The following is a 19757-nucleotide window of genomic DNA, read 5'->3' as shown; positions in this document are numbered from 1 at the left end:
TAAGGTGAATAACTCCATCAACAGGACGGTATGTTTTTTTGAAGGCAATATTTTACTTCTAATGTTTTTTGTAAATGAATTATTTTATGAAACCTTAGAACTTCGTTTGTTCATTTCTCGTGGCTTAAACTGTTTCCTGTTGCAATACTATGAGCATTACAGAAAATTAACTCCTCTATGCAAAATGGAACTAAATGCAGAAACCTTCAGTTACGTCTTCCTTTCTTAGGACCCCGCCTCTAGAGCAAGTGTGGCTGAGAACTTTTCAGTTGCAAAAAACTGATTTAATTTCCTGTGCTTCTTATTTATTTTGCTCTTACTTGGTGACAAGATGACAAGGCTGTCTGAGCCACAACGGAGTTGCACAGAGGGTAAGCAATGGCCGATGTAGAATTTTATCTCCACTTTGCATTTCTATCTAGTTTGTTTAATCTCTGACTTCCTCATTTGATATGCCATCAACCACAAGAATTGTATTTTTTAAAGTAACAATGCATTTTGCAAACTTGATCACTCTGTTAATTATTAATAGTGCAGTCATTTTGTGTAGTGTTGTAGCAGTCTGTAGGATAGCGGTATATTAGTAAAGTCACATTGTCATTATGTACATAACTATGAATATACTGTTCTTCTTTAGGACTGTGCTACTATATTGCTGCTTTGTTAGCATTTTCAGCCTTGACTAAACCTATTGTAGCACTTCTCTACATGAGGATGTATAGTCTATATATATATACATGCTTTATTATACTTGCTGTTGTTTATTTCGAGATATATATTCTGCGTGTCACATTTTCTTGAGTGAGGAAATGGGTGAAGAAAAATCATCTTGTAGATCCCTAAAATGGTCACCTAGCGGTGGCAATACCAAGCCTACTTTTATCAAGGGTTTCCAGAATTTCAGGGTTAGTAACCGCGCATCATGAAAATATTGTAAAACAGTTCTCATAGGCACAGTTGCTGCCCTTTGTACCATAACACAAACCAACTAGTCCAAGCCTGACTTTAGAAATTTTTGGATCATATGCGCAACTTGGTACATATGAGAAGCCACAAATTAGAAATGTTTGCTTTTTCACTCTTTCTGTAGATTTCTCTGTAGTTTATGCCCAGTATTAATTTTTCATTTGACAATGAGGAGAAATGATGCCACACTCAATACACCTGATGTCGTTTTTCTTCGGTTTGCTATTCTTACCTCAACTTTTTTTTACGGTTAAGGGGATGTTAAATATAACGTGTGTCACTTGTAAAACCTGTGTGGGAAATTACTACATGCAGTTCTTCCCTTACGCTTTTTTGTTTACCACATTAAAAAACCCACCCTAATTCTATGTGATCATCACAAACTATCCTCATTTATACTTCAAATGCCTGAACTAATTCCGCTATTGAGATCTGTAATAGGATCACAATAGCGGAAGAAAACGCTTCAGTTTTGTCCCCATTCATTGTCAAACGGGACAAAACTGAACTGAACGAAACCGAATGCACCAAAATGCATTCCGTTCCATTTGGTAGCGCTCCCATCTAGGACAGAACAAGGCTACTTTCACATTAGAGTTTTTTGCGGATCCGTCATGGATATGCAAAAACGCTTCTATTACAATAATACAACCGCATGCATCTGTCATGAACGGATCCGGTTGTATTATGTCTTCTATAGCCATGACGGATCCGTCTTGAACACTATTGAAAGTCAATGGGGGACGTTTTCTAGTGTGCCAGATTGTGTCAGAGAAAACGGATCTGTCCCCATTGACCTACATTGTGTGTCAGGACGGATCCGACTTGCTCTGCACCACATCGCGAACAGAAAAACACTACTTGCAGCATTCTTCTGTCCACGATGGGGATGCAACCAAACTGAACGGAATGCATTTTGGTGCATTACGTTTCATTCAGTTCAGTTTTGTCCCTATTGACAATGAATAGGGACAAAACTGAAACATTTTCTTCCACTATTGAGATCCTGTGAGAGATCTCAATAGCGGAATTGAAAACGCTAATGTGAAAGTGGCCTAACCTTGCAAGCAGTGTTTTTCTGTCCGCGATGTGGTGCGGAGCAAGACATATCCGTCCTGACACACAATGTAAGTCAATGGGGAGAGATCAGTTTTCTCTAACACAATAGAAAATGGATCTGTCCCCCATTGACTTTCAATGGAGTTCAAGACGGATCCGTCATGGCTATAGAATACATAATACAACCTGATCCGTTTATGATGGATGCATGCGGTTGTATTATGGTAACGGAAGCATTTTTGCAGATCCATGACGAAAGTAACCTAACATATATATGCATGAATTCCAGCAAATTATTCGTATTTGTCAACAGTTTCAGCATACCTCCCAGTCACCCCGGATCTGGTGGAACAGTTCTGGATTTTGGCCACTGTCCAGGGAGAGCTGGGACATATACCTCTTTCAACTGTATCTATGTCCTGAGGACACAGATACAGTTGAATACAATGATGAAGCAGAGAGCTGTCAGTCACCTGCTTCTTCATTCATTGTTCTTTGTGCTCCTCAGTAGCAGGGGCCACGAAGTAACACCTGTAAAGGGGCACAAATGAGGCAGCTTTATATTGTGTGGGGGCACAAAGGAGTAATAACTACTGTGTGGGACAACAAAGGGGACTAGACTGGTATGTATAGATAGTTATTGGGTGAATTTAGGGACATTGTTTTGGGCTTAGCAAAAGTTAGAAAGTATGGTTTTGACCATGCAAAACTGCTGACAGTGCTAGGTATAGTTTGGGGAGAACTGAACAAACATAATTTTTGTTGAGCTTTTATTATCAGGAGAAGACTGAAAATCTATTTTCTTCTGCCAGACACAGCTCCTGCAAGAGACCTGGAGGGGATGTTTCACTGTGAGGTGCTCTCTGCATTTAGCTGCTTCACAGCCCCATCCCTCTGATTTGAATGACATCTGTAGCATCCAACCAGAAGCCCACTTCAGCAAATGAGAGGGTCTGTGAAGCAACCCAATGCAGAGAGCTCTTCACAGTGAAGCTCCAGCACCTGGGCACCTGCAGAAGAAAAAAAATATGAAGTAGAATCTTCATATTTACACTACTCCTCATGATAAAAGCTCTGCTAAACATATGTTTCTACTGCTCTCCCCAGCCCCTACCTAGTGCTATCAGCAGTGTTAACATTGCCAAAACTGCTAATCAACTACCGTTAAAAAGTATGGGGGTAATTTACAAAAATATATACAGCACTTTTTGGAATATATCTGTTGTGCCTCAATCTCCGACTTTTCCCCGCCAGGTCTAAAAAAGGCAGCAGGGAAGGGGGCGTTCCACCAGGCCTGTCTCGTTTATCATTTTCTACAGCTGTTTTAGGCGTAGAAGATGGTCTACATTTATGCCAGCAAGGGAGCTAGCGTAGATTTATACAGGTGGTGGATACGTTATGTAGAGGCCGGTGCACAGATATGACCAAATGTGTGCAGGTCCTAAAGTCAGAGGGAAGAGCTGTCTTTACTGGGATCTGTATTTGTTTATGATGTCAGGCCCGGTGTCTATGCTAGTTTAGGAGGCTGATCTGGGGTCTGAATTTATTTTGGGAGTCTTGTCTGGGGACTGTAATAGTTTAGAGAGTGTGGAGTATATATTTACTTATGGTTCTGCATCAGGGTATATGTAAAAGTAGGGTCACATAATACTGGGTGGTATCTCCCCTTGCTGCAGTATAGTTTGCCACTCTGGTATGGTAACGGTCATACAGATGCTGAATATCCTCTTGTGGTATGTCATTCCAAGCTCTTTTAACTCATAGTTCAGCCAAGGTGGTTGTTGGCTGAACTATCCTTGGGAGATCTATTAACTTTTCTAGTCCTAGAAATTCTTGATGGGGTAGAGATCTGGCAATCGAGCTGGTCAGGTGAGCTGTTGGATACTCTGAAGAGCATGTTGTGGAAAGCGGGCAGTTTGTGGGCAGCATACCTTGTTGGATACCATATTAACTTTTGTTCAATAAGGCAGTAGGACTGTTTCCACGATGACCTGCTTCAGAACAAGTCTAGTGCTGGAGTCCTTTCAATATAGAGCACAAGTTAAGGATTCTTCATGAGTTCTTCTCTCTCCACGCAGTCCTCTCATCTCCCTAAAAGAGAGCTGTCAGTCATTTGTGACTTTTTTAAACCAGAATTCTGGACTACACAATGCAATAAATTCCCCTTTATAATTTTAAGCTATTGAAAATGGACATGCCTTGATATTTCTTTCTGCATTATTATAATTTATTTTTTTCTGTGAACCAATGTTAGACTTTCACATCTCAGTTAGGTAAATCCAGTAGTTTTTCCTGGCAAAGTAGAAGAGCACTGAAGCTACCGTATCTGGCATAGCTGGACACTGCCACGCACTTTGGGGTCCCCTTTAACTTTAATGGGATCCAACAGGGATCTGGTGGGTTTCCGGCATAAATGCTGTGTTTCTGCTGGAAAAATACCTAATGGAGATGTGAATTAAGCCTTAAAAGGGTTGCTCATTATCCGTTATTATCAGCAGCCTCCATTCACTTACATTGGGGATGGACAGAGGAACTAGCTCATGCACAATTGGTTTCCAGTGTAAGTGAATGGAGGCCACTAATTGGCAGGGCCCTCCATTACGGACCATCTTTGGAGTGCAGCATAAATTAGGCACATTAACCATCGGACATCAGTTCCAATGGTTCAACAATGCCTGTTGCTGGTTGCATGCATTTGCTGTTCCCATCACATGTGCAGCTTGTAATAGATAATGACCAACCCCTTTAAAGGGGTTTTCTGGGTGTCTAATATTGATGACCTATCCTCAGGATAGGCTATCAATATCTGATTAGTCGGGGTTGGACTCTCTGAAACCTCCACTGATCAGCTGTTCTTTCTAGACCTGTGATGTCACTTTCATCGGTTACATGGCCTAGGCACAGCCTGAATTAGCCTGAGCTGCAATACCAAGCATAGCCAATATAATAATGGGTGACGCTGTGCTTCTTATGCTGTGAGGAGGCTGAACTAAGCGGCCTCTTCAAACAGCTGTTCGTCAGGTGTTGGACTCACACAGATCACATATTCATGACCTAGACTGAGGATAGGTCATCATTATTAAACACCTAAAAAACCTCTTTAAGGCCTCCTTTACACATTTGTTAATAGCTTGGAATAGAAAGATTATAACTAGGGATGAGCGAACCTGAAATTTAGTTCGGGTGGTGTAGTAATTCTGTTATAATGGAATATAATGAAATTCGGAGACGGAATGCAAAAATTAAGAGGCATTCAGTTTTTAATCCGTCATAACAGAAGTCTATGGCCAAGCATAATGGATCCGTCTGGTTTCCGTTATACAGGACTTTGTTTTCAGTCCTGCATTCCATCTACAAATTCTGTTATATTCCATAATCCTGTAAAGTTCGGGTTTGCTCATCCCTAATTATAACACAAAGCCAACATGTATCAAAATGTAATTTCTTTATTATATCACAAAAGGAAAAAACAAAAATAATACAAACCGGATTCCAAAAAAGTTAGGACACTATACAAATCGTGAATAAATACTGAATGCAATGATGTGGAGGTGCCAACTTCTAATATTTTATTCAGAATAGAACATAAATCACGGAACAAAAGTTTAAACTGAGAAAATGTACCATTTTAAGGGAAAAATATGTTGAATCAGGATTTCATGGTGTCAACAAATCCCAAAAAAGTTGGGACAAAGCCATTTTCACCACTGTGTGGCATCTCCCCTTCTTCTTACAACACTCAACAGACGTCTGGAGACCGAGGAGACCAGTTTCTCAAGTTTAGAAATTGGAATGCTCTCCCATTCTTGTCTAATACAGGCCTCTAACTGTTCAATCGTCTTGGGCCTTCTTTGTTGCACCTTCCTCTTTATGATGCGCCAAATGTTCTCTATAGGTGAAAGATCTGGACTGCAGACTGGCCATTTCAGTACCCGGATCCTTCTCCTACGCAGCCATGATGTTGTGATTGATGCAGAATGTGGTCTGGCATTATCTTGTTGAAAAATGCAGGGTCTTCCCTGGATGACGTCTGGATGGGAGCATATTTTGTTCGAGAACCTGAATATATTTTTCTGCATTGACGGTGCCTTTCTAGACATGCAAGCTGCCCATGCCACACGCACTCATGCAACCCCATACCATCAGAGATGCAGGCTTCTGAACTGAGCATTGATAACAACTTGGGTTGTCCTTGTCCTCTTTGGTTCGGATGACATGGCGTCCCAGATTTCCAAAAAGAACTTTGAATCGTGACTCGTCTGACCACAGAACAGTCTTTCATTTTGCCACACTCCGTTTTAATTGATCCCTGGCCCAGTGAAAACGCCTGAGCTTGTGGATCTTGCTTAGAAATGGCTTCTTCTTTGCACTGTAGAGTTTCAGCTGGCAACGGCGGATGGCACGGTGGATTGTGTTCACTGACAATCGTTTCTGGAAGTATTCCTGAGCCCATTCTGTGATTTCCTTTACAGTAGCATTCCTGTTTGTGGTGCAGTGTCGTTTAAGGGCCCAGAGACCACGGGCATCCAGTATGGTTTTACGGCCTTGACCCTTACGCACAGAGATTGTTCCAGATTCTCTGAATCTTCGGATGATGTTATGCACAGTTGATGATGATAGATGCAAAGTCGTTGCAATCTTTCGTTGGGTAACACCTTTCTGATATTGCTCCACTATCTTTCTGTGCAACATTGTGGGAATTGGTGATCCTTTACCCATCTTGGCTTCTGAGAGACACTGCCACTCTGAGAAGCTCTTTTTATACCCAATCATGTTGCCAATTGACCTAATTAGTGTTAATTGGTCTTCCAGCTCTTCGTTATGCTCAAATTTGCTTTTTCCAGCTACTTGTTGGTACTTGTCCCAACTTTTTGGGGATTTGTTGACACCGTGAAATTTTGAATCAACGTATTTTTCCTTTAAAATGATACATTTACTCGGATTAAACGTTTGATCTGTCATCTACGTTCTATTACAAATAAAATATTGACATTTGCCATCTCCACATCATTGCATTCAGTTTTTATTCACGATTTGTATAGTGTCCCAACTTTTTGGGAATCCGGTTTGTATATGGATGAAAGCAGATCCAGCCCTATGATCAGTATGGAAGGAAATTCACCCCTCATCAGTATTAGCATGCATTTGCTTATGTGTAGCAAGTGAATAACAATAATATGCAAGCGACAATAGTGGAACAAAGCAGAAGGTATAACGACCAAGAATGGTGCGCAGCAGTCCCAATCTATGTTTCCCTATTGCTTCGTCTCAGGTAGGCCCCCCTCTCCCCCAAGAAAGCAATAGGAAAATGTATCTTGAGGCTATTGGGTGCCATCATTGGTTGGTATACCTTTTTCTTGTTGCATTTTTATAACCATTGGCATTGTCTTATGACCTTTCCGTTCAGCGTTATTAGTTTATTTGAAACACGAGGCAGTATTGCTGTGTATAAGAAGCCCATTCACTATACTGTAGGTTGACTGTAGATTTTTGCTGTATGTTTTTTTGAAAAGACGCAAATGCCTTATACATACTGTAACTGTGTTCACACGTGGCATTTGGTTTGGTAGATTAGAAAGTTATGATTTCCAATTCTTACATTTTAGTAGTGTACCACTACTACAGAGATTTTTCACTAATTAAATTATTCACGTATGTAGTTTTTACAGTTTGTACCGCTTGTATGAGATATTCTTCTAAAGGGGTGGAGGTGGGTACATTAGCATCCATTAGAATAGCAGCTCTGCAATCATAAGATTAGGACTGCAAATTCCCTATGTTTTATGCAAATGAGATGCTCATTTTTGGCTAAGGGTACTTTCACACTTGCGGCAGAGGATTCCGGCAGGCAGTACCGTCGCTGGAACTGCCTGCCGGATCCGTCAAAACGTATGCCAACTGATGGCATTTGTAAGACTGATCAGGATCCTGATCAATCTTACAAATGCATTGAAATGCCGGATCCGTCTTTCCAGTGTCATCCGGATAAACGGATCCGGTATTTATTTTTTTCACATTTTTTTCAGTCTGCGCATGTGCAGGCAGGAAGGACATATCCGGCATTTCCTATAGAAAAAAATGCCGGATCCGGCATTCAGGCAAGTGTTCAGTTTTTTGGCCGGAGATAAAACAGTAGCATGCTGTGGTATTATCTCCGTCCTGAACAGTCAAAAAGACTGAACGGAAGACATCCTGATGCATCCTGAACGGATTGCTCTCCATTCAGAATGCATGGGAAAAAAACTGATCAGTTCTTTTCCGGTATAGAGCCCCTAGGATGGAACTCTATGCCGGAAAAGAAAAACGCTAGTGTGAAAGTACCCAAAGAAGATCTCATTTTACCAATCTTGCGACCTTTTCAGACCCATTATGGCTTTGTTTTGTGGCACCTACCATTCCCATTTTGCATTAGTTGTGCTTCCTTTTTAAAACCTGCCTTGCTGAAGCTTGGCTTTTGCAGACCTTAGTAAAAAAACAAACTATGGACATCTTTTACATGGAAAACATAGGGGGACATTTATTAAGACCGGCGATTGATACACTAGTCTTAATCCATGTGCTCTGGCGCTTGCTGCCGCCGGCCGTGTGACGTGGTTTAATCTATGCCAGCTCTCTTGCTGCCGTAGTTTAAGGCCATTTTCCACACCATAAACTGGCGTGGAAATTGATGAATGATATGAACTGGCTGGCCTGCCCTCTTCTCCGCCCACAGATTTTGCCGCAAAACATCTTTGTGACAAAATAATACGCCAAAAAGTGGTGTATAACAAATAATAAATGACCACCATAATGTTTATATGTTACTGGTTATCTAGAATTATCCACGCCCCTGATATGTAGTTTACAAGTTGCTTCTATTTTGAGACTTTTCTCATGGGAGTGTGTCCCTCTTACTAATACATGCTGGATGTGGATCATAAAAGGAAAGAAAGTATAAAGAACAGATACAACTTCAACTGTTTTTTTAATTCACTCATTCACTCCCAGTTTTGGCTTCAAAAACTCGTGGAAATCAATAGGGGTGTTCTACATTCATTTTAGGTGCGAAATCTGCATCTAAATCAACGCCGAAAATCCTCTATATGAACACAACCTTACACATTGGATTAAAATTCAACATGGTCACATGCTGCTTTGAACACCTCCCCGATGAGGCCAGTCATTGACTGCAGTAGTGCACTTGACCCCACCAGTTCAGGAAGTTTACATGCTGGCAGTGTCAGATTGGGGTGCCATGGGCCCAGCAGTAAAATTCTATCTGGGGGCCCTATGCACAGTTATATGTATATATTACCGTCCAGACTACCCAGTTTTTTATATGAACATTGGCAATATACTGTATAGCATCTTAGCCAACCTATCTATATGTCAGTCTACTGTGCCAGATGTGCAGGATGTGGGGGATTAGGAGCCCACCTTGCTCAGGGGCCCACCGGGGATCGGAAGAGCAAGTAAGACAGCCGGGACCTATGGAGATGGAACTGAGTGAAAGGGAGCAGGTACTGTAAGCATAGTTCCCTAAACAGTTCCTGATGGGTGGAGGTGGGATTTAAAAAAAATATATTGTGGATAACCCCAGAGTCACAGTTGCTCATAACCGATTTACTGATCAGAAATGATATATGTTTTATGCCATCCTTCATGTTTTGTAACCAAGGCACAAGACATCCTGTTTGCAAAATGACTGTCACACGTGCAGCTGCCTCAAGTTCCTATTTACTCTTGATGTCTGGGTATGTCATATGCTCTTGCCTTTCAATCTTCAGATTTCAGTTACTCAAGTGTGAACAGTAATCAGACTCTAATTTTATTGTGCAGGTGTTTATAACAAAAATACATTCCGCTGATCAGCAAACAATCCACTACAAGAGGAGAAGCAAAAAAAACAATGCTAAAGTAAAGGTAAATGCTTAAATATAAAATGTGAGTTATTAAACAATAACTTTTTATCTTTTACTTATACTGTATGTGCACATATACAATGAGTTTAGTGTTTCTTAATTAAGGGGGTTGTCCTATCTCGCCAGGTGGCTTGGCTTATGCGTAGGACCGACCTACTTTGTGCCTTTTTTATTTTTTAATCAACAAGAGCTCTAACATTGTTTGGACAAAGCTATAACAGGGCCTGTTTTTGTGTGGCACATTGTATTTTCGCACAATTGTAAGGTAGATATAATTTATTGAGTGATGTTTATTATTTTGTACAGAGGGAATAATATATAATAGTATATGGCATTCCAAGCATTATTGCCTGTCAAGGGATGCCACTTGCAGATGCTATGGCAGGCTAGGGCATCTCCATCTGCCATTGGGCTGACAGATGGAGTCCCCCTCCCACTGTCAGACTTCTTGGATGCCATAGTAAGTATTAAGTAGAGATATATGCATCTCAGCATTAAATATCCCATACTAACATTGAATTATCTAGTGGCATCTTGCTAGTCCTGTGATTACAGCAGCCTCTCCAGTGATATTTGTGTTGTTTGTGAGTGATATGTCCTCAGGAGTATACTAACACTAGGATGGAGGAATAGCAAGGCTAATATGAAATTGGTTTGTAGACAGAGTGACAATGACTGAGCTGCAGCTCCACTGTAGCTGTAATATGGCAAAAAAATGACAACCATTGTTGGTGAATTAGAAAGAAGGACAAGTCTGCATTATGGTCTATAGAACAGCCAAGCTTTAAGGGCACTGGCTTCACAAAGGCTCTGTATATGAGAATATAAGAGCATTATGAAGTTTTTATTTTTGGAAAGATGTCCACTCTTAAAGATAATGACCATCCTATTCTGTTTGATTAGTAAAATTGTGCTGCCTTTTTTCAGATCACAGGATTGCTCACTCTCATCTACTGTACATTTCTGAATGGAAAATCTGTCAAGTTTTGCAGTAATGCGATAAGAGAGATATGTATCCTGGCATACTTATATAAAGAAAAAAATAATAATATTCCTTTATGCAGGACCATGAACATTGTTGTTTTGTGGTCCGAAAATTGAGGATCTGCAAAACACGGATACCGTCCGTGAATGTTCCGCATTTTGTAGAACGGAATGGCCTCCCCATAATAGAACAGTCCTATCCTTGTCTGTAATGCGGACATACAAATATTGAATGTACACTGAGTCATTTCTGTTTTTTCTTGCGGCACCAGTGAAGTAAATGGTAGCACATACAAGCCGGAAAAAAATACAGAATGGACACAAACAAAAAATTAATGTGCAAGAGCCCTAAAATTGCCAGCAGAACTGAGCCATATGGAGTCTAGACAGGTAAATAAGTGGAGTCGACAAAAGATAAGATGGAATGGTTCCCAGCATAGCCGATGACTCTTCATCTTCACAATTGGGAGGTGGTGGTACTGGGGGATCACAGTAGTTAGGTGCCCCCCCTGATCAGACACATAATGTATTCAACAGAAATGCCATCAATGTCAATTAACATGAGTTAGTTGATAATATATGCAGCAAGCCCCTGAAGATCCGGTGCACAGGATGAGACTGTTAGTGGATCTGATGAGGTAAAATGTCATGGTGTACTCCCTCAGGCTGTTGCCCCCTGGGGATCAGTGCAGTGGAAAGGTGATTTAACGAACTAGGCCAGAAATAAAAGTATAAGGTCTCTCTTTACTTAGTGTGGAATATAACTTGTGGCATATCCAGCATTATTAATTACAAAGTGACGTCTCTGGCACCAGATGAGGAGGTATGGAGGATGGTTGTGTGGCAATTAAATGGCACTTGCAGGATCTTGTAGATTTACGTGTCCACTGTGTGATACAGGCTTGAAGTTAGTATTGCCTGGTGGTTATTATAGGTTATTATATGATGACTATGGCAATCTTCCTGGAGTAAGGTTCTCACAGGAGAATAGTATCAGGCTTTTGGAGTAGGAGCTCAAGCTTCTGCTTTCTTCTTCCAAACTCTCTATTCTTGAACTCACCCTCCTGGCAGGAAAAAGGACCAGCCCACTCCTTCCAATAGGGGAGGAACAGGGTGGTTAGCCCTGTTCCTGCCAACCATACCTCTTCTGCTGTAATACAGGGCCTAACCAGGGGCGTAGCTATAGGGGAAGCAGGGGAAGCAGCTGCTTTGGGGCCCTGACCCGGCAGGGGCCCATCCAGGAGGAGGAGGACTAAAAGATTTTGTCAGATCCCCCTCAACAGTATTACACAAATAAATTATATAGAGTGATAGTATAAACAGTGTAGAAAACGGATGGAACAGCTGCCAGGCCTGGTCTGAGAGAGCGATCTTTACTAGCCACAGGAATGGGGCAGCATGAAAGGAAAGGGTCGCTAAAAAATTACTGGGGCATTGGGGCCCCATTCAAAAATTTGCTGTGGGGCCCAGTCATTTCTAGCTACGCTACTGGGCCTAACCATAACATAACAACAATACACAACAAAATTACATATAGGTCTGGGGTACTGCATATAATGGATAAACAGCAAACAAAATACTCCAGTTCCAGAATTGTGTGGTACAAGACCAAGGCAAAAGCAGAAACAACAGAAGTCCCAGCCATTAAAGGAGAACAAAATTCTTTAGTCTTTATTGGATATTTACAAAATCTTCATGGTACAGATGGCCCGCCCTTAAAACCACATTTACACGTTTCAGATGTTTGGCACGTCCTAATTCATAATGCATATAATAGATACTTCTAAATATGTTTCACTTTAAAAATGTAAAGTTAAGTCTTTCCAGTTCTTTACTAGAGCAAGGGGTATACATTTTCCACATTTGCAGTGATCATATTTTTCTCAAGCAGAAGCAAGTTCATTTCTACCACAAAACCAGAAGTAGCTGACTGGATGTTGGCAGATGCTGTTATGCACTGAAACTAGCGTAGAGCATTGTTTGGATGATTTTGTGAAAAGTCCCTATATGCTGCTGATTTTATAAATTCATTTTTAACACATTTTATGCAGTGTTTCCCATACGGGGAAAAAGGGGGGGAAAAGGGGAAAAATACAGGAAAAAATAACCAATGCAAATCTTCAAGTGTGGTCTCTCGCAATATAATATATATATGGTGAGTCCATATGGACTTGCCAAGGAGAGCTAAAATGGTGACCCATGGAAACTATTTTTTACTGGTAAGGCAATAACTGTTAAATGGATGCTTCTTATAGTCCCAAAAATATGGTATATGATAATAACCATTTGGATACAACAGCATAAGCCAGTACTATTTCAGACCAGATAAAAAAGCTGTGTATCAGAAAAACAAATTTCTGACCTCTTTAGGTCCGATTTTAGATTGAACAGAATTAAATTATAGGTACATTTCTTTCCTGCCATATTCATCTAATAACCCCTTGACCATCCCTAAGCAATATATTTCAAATACATGATAAAAGTTGTTTAGCAGTAAATTACCCTAGACCTCCAGGGATATTAGATATTAACCCATAACCACCCTAGATCTGTAATCATAAGGGATATCAGTACCCCAAATTAATAGGGGTATGCCCATCTTGGACATTGTAAGCATATCTCTAGGATATGTCCCCAATGTCTGATAGGTGTGGGTCCCACCTTTGGCTTGGCTATTTCCATAAGCCCAATAGTAGTGAATGAAGCGGTGGCAGCACATGCGCGGTGCGCTTCCCTTTAATTTCAATGGGACTTCTGGAAATAGCTGAGCATGCTGTTCGGCTATTTTAGTTGATCTCATAGAAGTGAATGGAGGGCGGCCACACATGAGCGGTGCGAGCTCCGTTTTAAGTATAGGTGCGGGTCCCAGAGGTGGGACCTGCACCTATCAGACATAGGGGGCATATCCTAGCGATATGCCTCCAATGCCCAAGACAGGATAGGAATATCCTGAGATGAGTGGCATGGAATGACAAGCTCTGAATTTATTTTTTGCTTTACTCTCTAGGGTGTTGCGAGTAAAGCAAAAGTTTTTGTTCTCAAACCTGGTCATTTTGCACCATTAATCTTGGGATATCTCAAGCCAAGTGGAAATGTAAGTAAGGAGATGTGATGAAAAAAGAGGATAAAGGAGACATATGTTCTCAATATTAACACTAGTAATCGTACAGAAAAACTACCTCCTTAACCATCATACTGTATATTAAATGTCCAATGCGCTGTATGTGTAGAGTTGTCAAAATGGGTATAATAAGGGCATTTGTTTTTGTCTTTGTTACATAGTGGGAAAACCAGATAACAATTCCAATGTTTGCCCCTGAATGATCTAATACTTTTGCAGAGGTTACAAAATACAATTTTGTAAGTGAGTTGGTAACTGCACCTACTGCAAAAAAGGTCTGGACCTCCAAGCCATTAACCGCTTACCTGCCATCCATTGATTATATATGTTTGGACGGTCTGCACTTATTTCTGCATGGATATTTCTAAATGTCCTTGCAGAAACCACTGGTTTTGACCCTTTCTACCTTCTCCATCACTGTATACACATCACTCAATGAGCGTTGTATATCCAGATCAGGAAGCGGCAATATTCCTGCTTCGGTCCTAGTGACCGGTTAACTGTATGAGCTGCTGGGCCTTTCTGCAGTGAGGCTAACCTCTCTAGGGGCTGTAATACCCTGTAACTGGTAGAAATGTGTCAGACAGAGTTAAAGGGGAAAAAAAAGTGTAAAACAAAAAAAATAAAAAAAATAAAGACAAAATACAAAAATGTAAAAAAAATAAAAATAAAGCTCCACCATGGAGCACAAAGCAGCTTATTGCCCTGCTCCCAACAACTATAACTCATACAAAGACCGTTATGGAAAGGGACATAATTTAAAAATATTTTAGTTGCATGTTATACAAAAAAAGGGAAAAACAGACAATTTATAAATTATAAATCACATACTATAAAAATAAAATAAAAAACACTAAAAGTAAAAATGACATAAAAATTAAGCCCTATATCTCACTGTAAAAGACACAAACATTCTTTACATAGCTAAACGGAAAAAAAAGTTATGGCTTTCAAAGATGCATGTAATGAAAAAAAAAGTTAAATGTGCCTGGTCATTGTTTTTTTCCTAATCACCAGCCTGTGTAAGAGTGCCTTTAAATTTCAGGTAATTAAAACCTGCTCTAAATAGTTGGGGCACATTTATTAAGACTGGTGTTGTAGACGCCGGTCTTAATAAGCCCTTGCCCTGGAGACGGATCGACAAAGTAATGTAGAGGCACCGGCTTCTACATAACTTCGTCATATCCACCTCCGATTCTAAATGTAAGTCCATTTTAGACCACCTGCTGGCCCATCCCCTTCCCCACCCACTCCATGCCCCCTTTTATAGACCTGGCGTGAGCGGGGAAGAAGTTGCAGATTCTGCCGCAACATGACGTGTAACAGAATCTGCGCCAGATAAATGCCATAAAGTTGCATATATCTGTTCATAAATAACCCCCAATATGGTTATAATTTTATCTTTGTGAAAACCTTACAGTAGTTAATCTGTGGCAACCTTCTGATGTAATGCCAGGGTTCCTGTATTGGATTCCTTCGGTTAAAGAAACTTCAAGGCAGGGGGGTAATATCTGTTAACCAAGTAAACATTTTAGTAACTACACAGTACTGAAAATTATGTTTAGGCTTTGTATACACAGACATCATGGACTATGATTGTAATATAGGCCATGACACTGTGCTGTCTCCATTGCATTGTGGATCAGAATGGTGACCCATGGAACTCTCCAGCATTTAATAGAGTTTATCTGGGTTTTGTCATTTTGTTGACACATTTTCAACTTCAAGCTGCACTATTTTTACAGATAAAAGGGATAGAAAGCCCAAAAGAACACCCAACAGAAGATTTTAGCAATGCTGTGAACAGGAACAGACAGTTATCCATGATACATTTTAATAATTAGATTTAGAATTGCATTGGATTAATTACAATTTAAAATGCTTCATTAAATGCAACTGTGCAGTGCATAATGCCGATTTTTGCCACATGGCATGGGATTGTGACTATCAAATCTGTCAGGGTGGAACTGCTAGATACTTTAGATGATGTATTGATGCAACCTGTTGCTTGCACTCCAGAGGTACATGTTTTAGGTCTCTTTGACAAGTCGATATGGACTCACCATATACATATTTCATTGACAGAGCTATTAAATGGATAAGAGATAGTTCTCCTTCACTTACTTAACAGAAAAAGATGTGAAAAAGAAAAAGTGCATGGGGTCATTCCATTTGAGAACATTGCATCTAGAAACAGGGGATGTCCCAAGAAATTCCAGAAAATTTGTGATGCCTATAGTGTGTCAATGTTGACATTAGAGACTCTAACCTAGCTGCTTGGTTAGGAGTACCCTGATTTGAAGAATGTCTTTGACTAAAACACATATGTGCAAAAGTGAACTCATATAAAGCAAATTAATTACCAAAAAGGTTACAAATGCTGGGGAAGAGTTATTTTTGGAGCTACAATTTGTCCCCAAAGGAGGCATTCTTGAGTTCTGAACCCAATCTTACCTAAAGAGGCCATTGTCCCTAACAATTCCATAATGTTGGTCCCTAGGCAGGGTTTACTGTGGGTTATTCCCACCTACCTTGGCCATTAAAGGCCAAGATGGGACAACCCTTTTAAAACTTGTGTGATACTGAAAATGGTTATTTGTTGCAATAGTTTTTTATAGTGACATTCTTGTGACCAGAGCCTCATGAAAGGCTATCCTGAAGCTTTGAGATTGGATTACATGGTTTCTGAGAGATTATGAATTTTCTGTTCCTACTCACAAAAACTTTAATCTATCTCTGTACCCTGTATCTGGCTTGCACAACCCCTTAAAACATAAAAGGTCCCAAAATTAGGTGATGCTAATGGATTCAAACCAGGTCCCCCAGAGGGAGAACTGTGCACTTTGACTTATTCAATAAAGGAGCAAACTGCTCCTACTACTGCCATATGCTCTAATAGGAATACCTGCAATATATTGACACAAGTACATTAAAGGGGTTTTCCCATCTTAGACAATGAGGGAATATCGTTAGTATATGCCACCATTGTCTTATAGGTGCAGGTCCCACCTTCAGTGACTGCATCTCCACCAAGAACAGAGCCTGAAAGTGTTGGAGGGCACACTGCGCATGTGCAGCCACCCTCCATGCATTTATATGAGCTCACTGAAAATAGCTGAGCGCTAGCTTGGCTATTTCTGTCAGGCCCTTAGAAGTAACTGGGCGTGGTGGCCACGCATGCATGGTGCACTCCTATTCACTTCTATGGGGAGAGCTCTTGGTGGTGGCCGGACCTGGGGAAATCCACGGTCCTCCAGCCACCACTTTCCCCGATGGGGCCTGCACCTATCAGACAATGGGGACATATCCTAGTGCTATGCCCCATTGCCTCAGTTGGGAATACTCTTTAACTACTGAAATACTATATTTGCAGATCTCACTGATTTAATTGGTATACTTCATGATTCAAATATGTAAGGAGCAGCACATCTTTCCTACAAGCTCTGCTGTTGGAGGAAACAAGAATCGGGCATGTAAATTTGAACTTTCCCTGAGACATAACTGCTGTCCCAAAGTGGACTATCCTCCCCTTTAATACTTTAGAATAAGACAAGCAGTGCATAATCTTGGATTAAAAAAAATGTTTTACATTTTTTTATGAAGCCCATAACTTTATAATATTATTTCTAAAGAGATTCATAACGGCTTCAGACTGACCGAGATAAAAACAAACAAACTGCATGCAAGATATCACTGATGTTAAATCACTACAAACAGGCACGTGAATATTATCCATATCTTTAAACACTGACACCCTTATGTAACTTATCTTGATCGACCAGAACATTAAAACCATTAATATTGTTTAAGTCCCCTATCATGCTAACAATACAGCTGTGACCTGTAGAGGTATGGACTCCACAAGACCTCTGAAAGTGTCCTGTGGTATCTGGTACTAACACATTAGCAGCAAATCCCTTTATTTAGATAAATTGTGAGGTGGAACCTCCATGGATTTTCTAATACATCCCACAGATGCTTCATTGGACTGAGATCTAGGCAATTGTTCAAACCATGTTCCTCAAACCATTCCTGAACAATTTTGCAGTGTGGCAAAGAACATTATCCTGCTGAAGGAGGGAATATTGTTGTAATGAAGTGATGTAGTTGGTCTACAAAAATGTTTAGTTAGTAGTGATGAGCAGCAGGGGCAATATTCAAATTTTTGATATTTCGCTAATATTTGGGCAAATATTCGCCATATATTCGCGAATTCGAGAATTCGTTATCTCCAGTCATTATTTTCTTGATTGCGGAAATCGGCAATTGAAAAATTTGTGGTAAAAATTTGCATTACATAAATTCGCAATCAACACTTCTCCTAAAGTCAAATATATTGCAGCCTTCTTATTGGCTCACAAGCTAGAAGCAGGGAGGGATCATGTGTACTGATAAAAAAAAAAAATCTTGAATATTCAAAATTACGAATATATATCACTATATTCTAAATATTCGCAAATTCTCGAAGTGCCGATATTCACCATAACAATTTGCAATTCGAATATTTGTGAAGAACTTGTCTACCTACCCAAGTAACTTCCATATGAGTGCTAGGATCCAACTGCCTGTACCAGGAGAGAGAGAATTCAGGAGGGTGAGAGAATCTTGTCCTGGTTGCCTGCAAAAGTGTGTGATATACAGGTTCCCATACAGTATGTAAATGTGTACACCAGGAGTGAGGGTATACTGATATAGTGCCACTTATTTGGCACAATTATGAGACATTAGGGCTGGCACACTTATGGCACCAGCACATATGTTACTCATTCTGTCATGGACATAGTTTAAAGGGACACTGACAGCCCCAATAAGCATAATTATATATATATATATATATATATACATGCACAGGTCTTCTAATGTGTATTAAAAACATATAAGTATAACCCCTGTCCACCTTATAAATACAGCAAACTCATGTTTTATAACCTGATGCAATCGCTCTTTTTTCTGCCCAAGGGGCGGCGTTTCAGCTTCACTTGTGCCCAACCGCCATTTTGAAGGGCCGCCCAGCTCATCAATATTCACTTCGCTGGGCGGCTTCTGCTGTCCCCGACACTCCGAGATCCCGCAACGTCGCGGACAGCAGAAGCCGCCCAGTGAAGTGAATATTGATGAGCTGGGCGGCGCTTCAAAACAGCGGTTGGTGCACGGCTGGCTGGGCGCAAGAGAAGCTGAAACGCCTCCCCTTGGGCAGAAAAAAGAGCGATTACATCAGGTTATAAAACATGAGTTTGCTGTATTTATAAGGTGAACAGGGGTTATACTTATATGTTTTTAATACACATTAGAAGACCTGTGCATGTATATATATATATATATATATATATAGATAGATAATTATGCTTATTGGGCTTGTCAGTGTCCCTTTAAGTTATGTTTTCTGAATAGTTTTTCCTATAACCTGGATTGTTACAACAAGAGATTAGTGGTCACTGAGCCTATAACGTTAAAGGAGCTTCAGAGGGCAAAACAGATGGAAACCATCTAACTCCATTTCCTTATTAAAGTGAGAAATGACTCATTTCTAAACTAATTGGATTCAGTACAAATTTCACAAAAATTCTTGCACAAAACAAATCCAAACTTTATTGATTTATTTCGGATAATTCAAATAAAAATGGCACCCAGTTCCATTTTACTGTGAATATTAATGGGGAAAACCATGAAGGAGCAAGGAGGTAGAGGATCACATGACACTTGGAGAAGCGGGGGGAGGGCTTGTA

The 19757-nt window shown here is 40.3% G+C and overlaps 1 protein-coding gene across 4 annotated transcripts in view; it reads left to right on the top strand.

The window, feature by feature from the left end:
- The first annotated feature begins 216 nt into the window (after positions 1-216).
- P2RY8 (P2Y receptor family member 8) overlaps positions 217-19757 on the top strand; it is a 56053-nt gene continuing 36512 nt past the window's right edge. Inside the window, exons 1-3 of one of the 4 annotated variants that reach the window (XM_044287198.1) lie at positions 217-371; positions 9683-9758; positions 9844-9948. The gene's annotated coding sequence lies outside the window, so the exon portion shown is untranslated. The remainder of the gene's footprint in view (positions 372-9682; positions 9759-9843; positions 9949-19757) is intronic. The other 3 variants (XM_044287195.1, XM_044287196.1, XM_044287194.1) reach the window with 3 other exon arrangements.

The sequence above is a fragment of the Bufo gargarizans genome, chromosome 3 (genome assembly GCF_014858855.1).
Source record: "Bufo gargarizans isolate SCDJY-AF-19 chromosome 3, ASM1485885v1, whole genome shotgun sequence".
NCBI classification, from domain to species: domain Eukaryota; kingdom Metazoa; phylum Chordata; class Amphibia; order Anura; family Bufonidae; genus Bufo; species Bufo gargarizans.
Note: the sequence above shows the minus strand (reverse complement) of the source record. Positions and strands in the feature narration are given on the sequence as shown.